This window comes from Malania oleifera, chromosome 3, assembly GCF_029873635.1.
Source record: "Malania oleifera isolate guangnan ecotype guangnan chromosome 3, ASM2987363v1, whole genome shotgun sequence".
NCBI lineage: Eukaryota > Viridiplantae > Streptophyta > Magnoliopsida > Santalales > Ximeniaceae > Malania > Malania oleifera.
This window is the reverse complement of record NC_080419.1, coordinates 11,298,997-11,308,435: the sequence shown is the minus strand read 5'-3', so window position 1 is coordinate 11,308,435 and position 9,439 is coordinate 11,298,997. Positions and strand designations below refer to the sequence as shown.

Sequence of the window (9,439 nt, the reverse complement as noted above, 5' to 3'; positions counted from 1 at the left end):
GTGCCCGATCGTCTATTTAACCGCATATTTATAGCGAAATTGAGAAAATAGGGAAAAATTACCTTTCTCCAGGAGCAGTGCCAAAGTCATTCTCATGAAAAATCTGCTCCAGTAGAAATGTCGGCAGCGGAACCAGGAATCCAATGGCACCTTCCGTTTCCCGATCCGCTGTAGACTCATTGAGAAATTGAGAGAGAGAGAGACGGAGACGGAGGTGGCTGGCGCGCGCAGGAAATATTCAAGTGGGGCTTTCTGTTCTACTTCTTCTTTCACTTTATATATATATATATATATTATTTAACTTATACTTATTTTTTATATATATATATATATACACATATATATATATATATTTATATATTATATTAACTTACTATATAAGTGTATATATATATATATTTCTCTTATTTCAATTAGTTTTTTTTTAAATCCAATGTAAAAATGTTTAATTTAATAACTAATTATTTAATTATTTAATTTATCTTAATTTAATTTAATTTCTATAATTTTAATTTTTGTTTTCTTCTTTTTCCCAAACTATTCCTTTTATTTCTTTATCTGTTATTTTATTCATTATTTTTTTTCTAAATTATTTTAATCCTTGTAAATTTCCGGGTCTTTACAATTTTCGCCTGTATAAAAATTATGTACTTGTGCATATTGAATGTGTGTATGATATTAGATGTCGGGAATGTTATTAATGGTACATTTTCTCAGTTGTTATTGATATTATGTAAGAAGTAGTTTATTTTGATATGTAAATATTAAAACTCATTTGTCACACACTCTTATAATTTATTCCACCCTTACTGAGAAGTGTTTCACCCTAGTGGATTAACAATTTTTCTCAGTTGGGATTGTTTTTGCTGGTTTCTTTTTGGTATGTATATACAAATATATATTTGTACGGGATTATGTTTTAAATATTGGTCGTGGATATGGATATCTGGATGTTGTAGTATTCGTTTTTGGGTTGTTATATAGAACTATGGTATTTATTTGAGGTTATTTATTTATGTTCCGCTGCGTGCATGATAATTATGGTATCAAATGTAGGTGATTGGAACACTTGACACCCGGGCCCCGCTTGGCGGGTTTCAGGGCGTCATACTTAGGCTTCCGTTTTGTATTCTAATGTATCCTTGGTACCCACGGGTTCAGGTGGATTGTGACCTACTGAGCTGGAATGTATGATGTTGATTTTATTATTATATATATAAAAAAAATGTGGAAAATAAGCAGGTCGTCACAGTATAAACATGTTTCTATACTATATTCATACTCTAATGCTACACAATAATTTAAAATACTTTAACTTCAATAATAAATTGCATAAATTTATGTTCTGAATAATAATCTAGTAAAAACATAATCTTCAGACTGAAATCATACTAAGTTTTCCTAACATAGCATGTTTCTCTTACCAAACTGTCGAAAAGCCCCTATCGTATACTGGTCCTACACCCACAGGGCTTCCTATTTCACACCCTGAAAATCACATTTGCCAAAACAGAATATAAATATTTATTGGCTTACATCATTTCCTACAACTGCCAGAAGGGCAAAAACTGAATAAAAGACCCATTTATATACACTTGTTTAGTATTTTGCTATAAAGTATTCAAGGTATTTTAAATTACTTTTGCTACTTTGTATTTATTACGTCATTTATAGAATATTTATGAAAAATCGCACCTCAGACCCAACTGGGTTCGAGGGCATGACAAAAGTTGTCTTTAATTTGATTGGAAATCTTTTCCAAGTATAAAAGTAGATTGTTTTGACATTCTTAAATGAAGTTTCTTAGTGACAAAAATGATGTACAATCTTGACAACTTATCTAAGTGCAACCTTGCTGATAAAATGACATATATAACACATACTAATATAATAAAAATAGATATATTGTGTACACTTACAATACGTAAATTTATGTTGTATAATAATATTGATTGTGTCATTCTTATGCACTTTTTTGGAATATAATGATTGTCCTTCATTTAAGATAATTGTCTAAAAAAAGAAGTGGCTTAGATAAGGTGAATCATCACATGTTGTCTAGTCACAAATAATCTAAATAATGAAATCACTTACTAAGCGATAGAGAAATTGTAAGTAGCCACTCAGTGTACAGTCATTAGGCGAGAATGGCCGCTTAAATCATCAGGTGAAGTTTGCCTATTATCAAATGACAAGACAAATAAACATCAGACAATCATATTAACTATGATAAATTTGACTTTAAATGTTTTAAATGATATCAATTTGTGATTAAATTTTAAATGTTTTATTAACGTCTCTTATTATTATAGTTTGTTATTTTGAATTTAAATTCATATTTATAAAGTTAATATAAATACGTCTGATGATTATTGTAAAGAGATATTCGAGTCAACCAACAAATATCATACAATAGCTCATCTACAATTCTTACTATCACTATCATTATACTTTTAATAGGAATTGACATAACAAATCTATTCACAACCAAACAAACATCTATCCATCTAAATTTATATCATTCCTTAAAATGTTATTTTATTTTTTATCAAATAAATATATATAACTAGAAAATATACTAATAAAATTTAAATTATTTTAAGAATTTTTATTTTATTATTAAAAATAAAATGTTTTTGTACACAAAATAATATATATTATTTGTATTTTAATATATATCTTTTTAAGAAGAAAAAATAGCTAATTTATTTATGTACCGAAAATACCCTTAAAATGGAGCTTAGTTCAAAGGTAAAACGGCCTTTCAAGTTTTTATAGCTGAAGAGCATTAAACGAGATAGAATGCGGACAATATTTCAAATGTTTTTTAGAGGGGCAAGACGATCATTATCATCATCTTCTCCATTTGCTCCGCTTTCATGGCTAGGGTGGCAAAGCGGGTCGGGATCCAATGGGTGACCCGTGATGGATTTGGGTTTACTTGTGACCCGGCCCGTTTATAAACGGGGTGAACTCGGGTTCGGGCCGGGTCACCAGGGAGGTGACCCGTTTACTTATTATTATTATTTTTAACCGCATTACCAATTTACCCATTTATGATTTAACCTAACCGGCCAGCGAAAGCCCTGGGCCATTGCCATTTTCCTCCTGCCGTTCTTCGTTGCGGCTGCCTCTGGGTCCTCCTCCTCCTACAGGCTGCAGGCTGCTGCTCCTCGAGTGACCATGACCGAGACTCCGAGTCGTCGTCTCCTACAGTGTCCACAGGCCCCAGCTCCAGTCTCCACTCCACAGGTCGTCTGGCGTGTTTCACCTCTCGTCTAGCCGTCTGGTCGTGGTCGCTCCTCACACGCAGACTCGTAGTTCTTCTTCTTCTTCAACGTAGAGAGAGAGAGAGAGATTTACGTAACCAAGGAGAAGAAAAACAATCAAAGATTGAACATTCTGGCATGTTATTTTTGTTCCTACTTTATCTATTGCCGTAGAGTTTTTTCAATATGTTCAGCAACAGTTCCAAAATACTGTGGCAAAAGTAAAATATGATTTTTTTTCTTTCAATATTCAGCAACGTCTCGAAAAACATAAGCAGAGGTTGCGTTTTTGACTACTGCACTTCCTTTAAAATCTTAAAATAAATAAATTATATATTTTAAACGTGTAATCCTAAACAGGCGGGTTAAGATGTGCATAGTTGTGAACCCCATTTACTATCCGTCCGGACCCTACCGTGAACCCGTTTTGCCATCCCTATTCATGGCCCAGCCCCTGCCCGATTGCAGCCATCCGAATGTGGAAGGCTACCCTTTAATTTTGTGTCGTCTCTTTTGTAGGACTCTATTCGTCGCACAGCTCTAATTTCCCCTCTCCTGCTCCTGCTTCTGCTCCTGCTCTTCATTTTCTCTCCCTCATCAGAATAGCCACAGAGCTTGTTTCAGCTCCGTCTCAGGTAATTAGTGCTTGATCACAACCTCAGAATTATTTTCAATATTTTTTCATGCTTTCTGTGTTTTTTCTATTCTGAAGAAACTTATCTGTAATGGATGCAAGTTGTTTTAAAACTTCAAGCTTTACTTTTGAGGTTTTTTGAAATGCATGTGGTGCTCATGGTGAAGAGAGAGCCATGGAGTTCTTTTGGCTCTGAGGGCTGCAATTAGATGACCCAGGCTCGTCAGAGGACTCTCCCTCTGCCACATTTTGGGCAATTTAACTTACCCGTGTGCTCAATGATCTTGATTCTCGAATGTTGTTCATTTAGGGTCCATTTGGATCAAAGATTTCTGGGAGGAAAAGAAAAGAAAAGGAAAATGAGAAGAAAACCCATTTTCTACTATATTTTTTTTTATATCAAATACTACTAAAAATAAAAGTTTATTTTAATATAATTAAAAATTAAGGAAAATCAAATGAGGATGGTGTATAAAACTAAATTTTTGTTCATTGATTTGATATATTTTTTATTTTCTTTTTCAATTTCCTTGATAACCAAACATGAGAAATTGGATTCATTTATGTTTTCCTTTCTTTTCCCTTGTATTTTTCAAGTTTCAAACGGGGCGTTAATGTCTTATTCATTTTCATTTTCACTTCATTTTTTTTCGGTAACACTTACTTTTCATGAAATATTTATAACCTACATTATTGGTGGTGGAATCAAAGAGGAGCAAAAGATTGGGAGAAGAAAAAGTTTTCATTGAATTATTAGGGTTTTACAAGAGATAAAGATGACTTATATAGCTTACAAGAATAAAAGGAAAAATGGCTATTCTACCCTGATATAATGCAAATAACTATTATCACTAACATCCCCCCCTTAAACTCACGATGCGGCAGCAAGAAGCATTGAGAGTTTGTCAACCCAAAAATGAAAGCACTGGACGGTGTGGGACTTTGTAAAGAAGTTAGTGACCTACATGGAGGAGGGAACAAATGGCAAAGTAATAGTCCCTTGTTGAAGGTGGTGTTCAGTGACATGACAATCAATTTCAATGTGTTTGGTCCGTTCATGAAACACTGAATTCCTTGCAATCTGGATAGCACTCCTATTGTCACGATACAAAGGAGTAGGAGCAAAAAATATAACACACATATCAGCCAACAACCAACGTAACCACTCAATCTCAGTCGTGGTAGACGCCATTGCACGATATTGAGCTTCAGTGGAAGAGCGCGAAACAACTGCTTGCTTCATGCTTTTCCAAGAAATAAGGGAGTCGCCTAAAAATGTGCAAAAACCGGTAGTGGATTTTCGATCAGTAGGATCAGGAGCCCAATCCGCATCAGAGTAGGCAGAAAGCTTCAATAACGAGGTTGAAGAAAATAGAAGATTCTGATAGAGTGTCCCTCGAAGATATCACAAGATGTGCAAAACAGCTGACTAATGCACAGATGTAGGTGAAGCAACAAACTGACTCACGATGTGGACAACATATGCAATATCTGGGCGAGTAATAGTTAGATAGATCAAACTACCAACAATAGTACGATACAAGGTGGGAGCAGGTATGGGAATACCATTAGTGGGAGTGTAGCGGGCATTAACCTCAAGAGGAGTATCAACAGTCCGACTATTTGTGAGACGAGCGGGGTCAAGAATATTTGCAACATATTTCGATTGGGAGAGCAAGTAACCTTTTGGGGAGTTGGCTACTTCAATTCCCAAGAAGTAGCCGAGTGGCCCCATATCTTTTATGTCAAACTCCTAAGCCAACTTCTTTTTCAAGTCCACAATACCATCAATATCATCACTCGTAATAATCATATCATCAACATGCAAAGAAAGAATGATACGACCAACAGAAGTACACTTAACAAATAAAGCATAATCATGAGCATTGGAAGAGAAGCTAAGAGAAGTGACAACCATCGAAAGCTTCTCAAACTAAGCTCGAGGGGCTTGTTTGAGACCATATAAAGCCTTCTTGAGTTTGCAAACCTCACCTGGGTTATGAAAGACGCTAGGCGGAGGTACCATGTAAACTTCTTCCTTCAAATCCCCATTTAAGAAGGCATTTTTAACATCCAACTGAGAAATAGCCCACCGACGAATAGAAGCTACAACAATAAGAGCACGAACAGTTGTCATCTTGGCAACCGGGGCAAAAATCTCCTCATAATCCATACCATACTCTTGGGTAAAACCCTTAGCAACCAAACAAGCTTTGTATCGCTCAATAGAACCATTTGACTTCATTTTGATTTTGTAAACCCAACGAGAACCAATCGATTTCTTACCAGGAGGGAGTGACACCAAGGCCCAAGTATGAGTTTTATACAACGCAGAAATTTCCTCAGTCATAGCCTGTTGCCAAAGAGGATCAAAAGCAGCCTCCTTATACAAGGTAGGCTCACAAAGTGGGTGAATAGCTGCTAAAAAAGGAAGTGAAAGAATTAGAATAACAAGAATAAGCAAAATCTGGTATCTGAGTGGGAGTTACGAGCACGCTTGGGATAGTGAGACTGATGAGAATTCACAACCAGAGGAGATTCTTTGGGGACCACAAGAGGGGCATCATCATCACCACCACCATCGCCGCCATTTTCGTCGTTAGAGAAAGGGTCAATACGAATAAGGTCTGGCTGCGCCATACGAGGAGAGCTAGTAGGAACGGTAAATAAAGGAATGTGTTCGAGGAAGACAATATGACGAGAGACATATAGCTTCTGAGCAACTAGATCAAAACACCTATAACTCTTTTGTCCCTCTCCATAACCAAGGAAGACACACTTGGTAGAACGTGGCGATAATTTAGTACGCTCAATAGTGGGATGAAGGACAAAACATTGGCAACCAAAGACTTTTAGAGAGGAGTAATCAGGCGGGACTCATATAATTTTTCCCAAGGAGAGAGACCAGAATTTTGGGATGTGGGGATTCTATTAATCAAGTGTACCACTGTAAGAAATGCTTCCCCCCATAATTCACTAGGAACCTTAGCAGATAAGAGAAGAGAGCGAGCTGTTTCAACAATATGAAGATTTTTTCTTTCGGCAATACCATTTTGTTGATGAGTATTAGTATAAGAAGATTGATGAAATAGTACCATAAGAGATGAGCAACTCAGAAAGTGTCTTAGAAATATACTCACTACGCGACTCGGAACAACAAGACTTAACTACATCAGAGTGTTGAGTACGAACAAATGATCGGAAGACAGTATAGATATGGATGAAATCAGATCGATGTTTCATTAAATAGACCCAACAATACCGAGTATAATCATCAATAAAAAAAACATAGTATCTAAACCCCCCTTTTGTGTCAACAGAGCTTTTGTGTCAACAGAGGTAGGACCCCACACATTAGAGTGCATTAAATGAAAAGGTTTAACAAACTTAGACTTGTTGTGATTAAAAGTTAATGCAGTATACTTTTCTAATTTGCAACCACTACAATCAAATATGTCATGTATCTGTTAATCACCCAAACATCACTAGATACCAAAAATTTTAAATGAGAGACCGACACATGACCAAGTCTAGAATGCCACAAGTAAAAAGCAGAAGATGATGAATTCAAGCGGAAAGAGGAGAGGTCTACTCTCGATGCTGCCACATGATCAGGAACACATAGCTCATCCAAAACATATATGCCACCCTCACGACCAGTCCAAATTAGCTTCCTGAATTGAGGATCCTGCACATGACAAGAAGTAGAGGAAAAATGAACAGAATAACCAGCATCACACAATTGACCAACAGAGACAAGACTCATGATTAGTTTAGGAATGCAATGAATATCTGAAAGTGAAAAATTATGAGTACGAATGGAACCAACACCCTTTAAAACCATAAGTGTGCCATCAATAGTTAACACAGAATTTGAAGAAAATGATGGATGTATAGACGCCAATGAAGAGGAGCTAGGGGACATATGATGAGATGCACTAGATTCTAAAACCCACAAAGAAGAGGATATACCTGAGGGAGTAGACGATGACAAACTTACTGCAGATGGAGTGGACATGACATTTGGTTGTGAAGCAATAAACTTTTGGAACTATTTTGCAATGACACTCATACGAGGGTCAAATGAGGAATCATTCCTCCCTGAGTTATTCGATTATGAAAGGGGCAGGCAACAACTGCTTTTGTATTGGATTGGTTTTGCCCTTACTTGGTCGACCTTGCTGGGGGCATGGGACCCCTTGAAACGCTTGAGATTTTGTCTTTCCTTCCATTTCGCCAACAAACTGTTGAAGTTTGAGTCCTTACTTTTATTTCAACAATGTTGGACACTGAGCCTTCCAAATGTTCCCTTTCTCCTTACAGAAAGGGAAAGTTGCACTCAATATTGGGGTGAGGCAAAGATCGATTCTGACTGGAAAAGAAGATGGGTTTAGAGGAAAAAAAGGAAACATCCAAAAAAGAATGCAGGAAGATGGGGGGATATGTTTCCTTTTCCAGTCTGACGATTTTTTGATGATGGGATTCTTCCTTTTTGCCAAAGAAACTCATTGACCACCGAACAAAACTGAAAGGCAAGTGGAACGCATTGTTTAAAAATCGATCAATGAAATGCCCTCGGAATCATCACGGGAGCCATACATAAGGAAAATTGGATTCAATCGCATCTCTTCCCACAGCAATATATGGACCGCGAAACTTCTTGGTAATTTCCATAGATTATTGTGAGAGCCAATTGATCCCAAAAAATCAGTCAATTGTTAGAGAATAAATAAAAAAATCATGAAACACTCCTATCCTTTGTTCAAAGTGGGCTCGAATATCCATTTCCAAATTGATACTGTAACAGCAAAAAAGAGTTAAGACGAAAAACATACAATCTTTGCCAAAGGACCCAAAACTTAGCGTTTCATATTTTCAACCAATTGAATTTCCCCATGCAACATCAACAGGAATTGTTTTCCAAGTAATAACCTTAGGAGTTATGCGTTTTCCGAGGAGCATCCAATAAGGTCCTAAATATTTATCAATTCCCCCCACAGGTTTTAACAAAGCCAGACCCGAGGCATAAACTCCCATTCTTCGTACCCTTTAAGAAATTTTCATCACATAACTCCAATAAGAGATAATTTTACCATCCACCGTACAATTACACTAATAGATTGTAGAGAATCATCCTGTTCACTAGACATTTACGAAACAAAAAAAACAACAAATATACCCCAAGATAATAAAGAAACAAATCAAATCTGAGAATGACGAGCGAAACCAAACATGGCCAATACCGAGCCAAGCAGGAATCCAACAAAATCATGAGTCAAACTTCGAACCAAAAGGCAAAAAACCACAGTCCACCAAATTCCTTCTATTTAACTTCTAAAGCCAGAATCCACTAGAAAAAACCATAAGTTTCGAACCATTTTAAATCCAAAAACATGTCGAGCCCGGGAAGGGGGGAAAATCGATTTTACCCACCTCAAGTTCTTGTATCCCAGCAAAACCCAAGTGTAAAAAAGTAAAACAAGGCGGATTCCATGATGACAATAACGAATTCAGAAAAAACAGGTTTTATGTTGGT

General features: G+C 36.4%; 1 long non-coding RNA gene across 2 annotated transcripts in view; it reads left to right on the top strand.

The window, feature by feature from the left end:
* The first annotated feature begins 3,787 nt into the window (after positions 1–3,787).
* The window catches only part of LOC131151015 (uncharacterized), a 56,997-nt gene continuing 51,345 nt past the window's right edge, over positions 3,788–9,439 (top strand). For both annotated transcript variants that reach the window (XR_009135673.1, XR_009135674.1), the window contains exon 1: positions 3,788–3,904. This is a non-coding gene — a long non-coding RNA (uncharacterized LOC131151015). The remainder of the gene's footprint in view (positions 3,905–9,439) is intronic.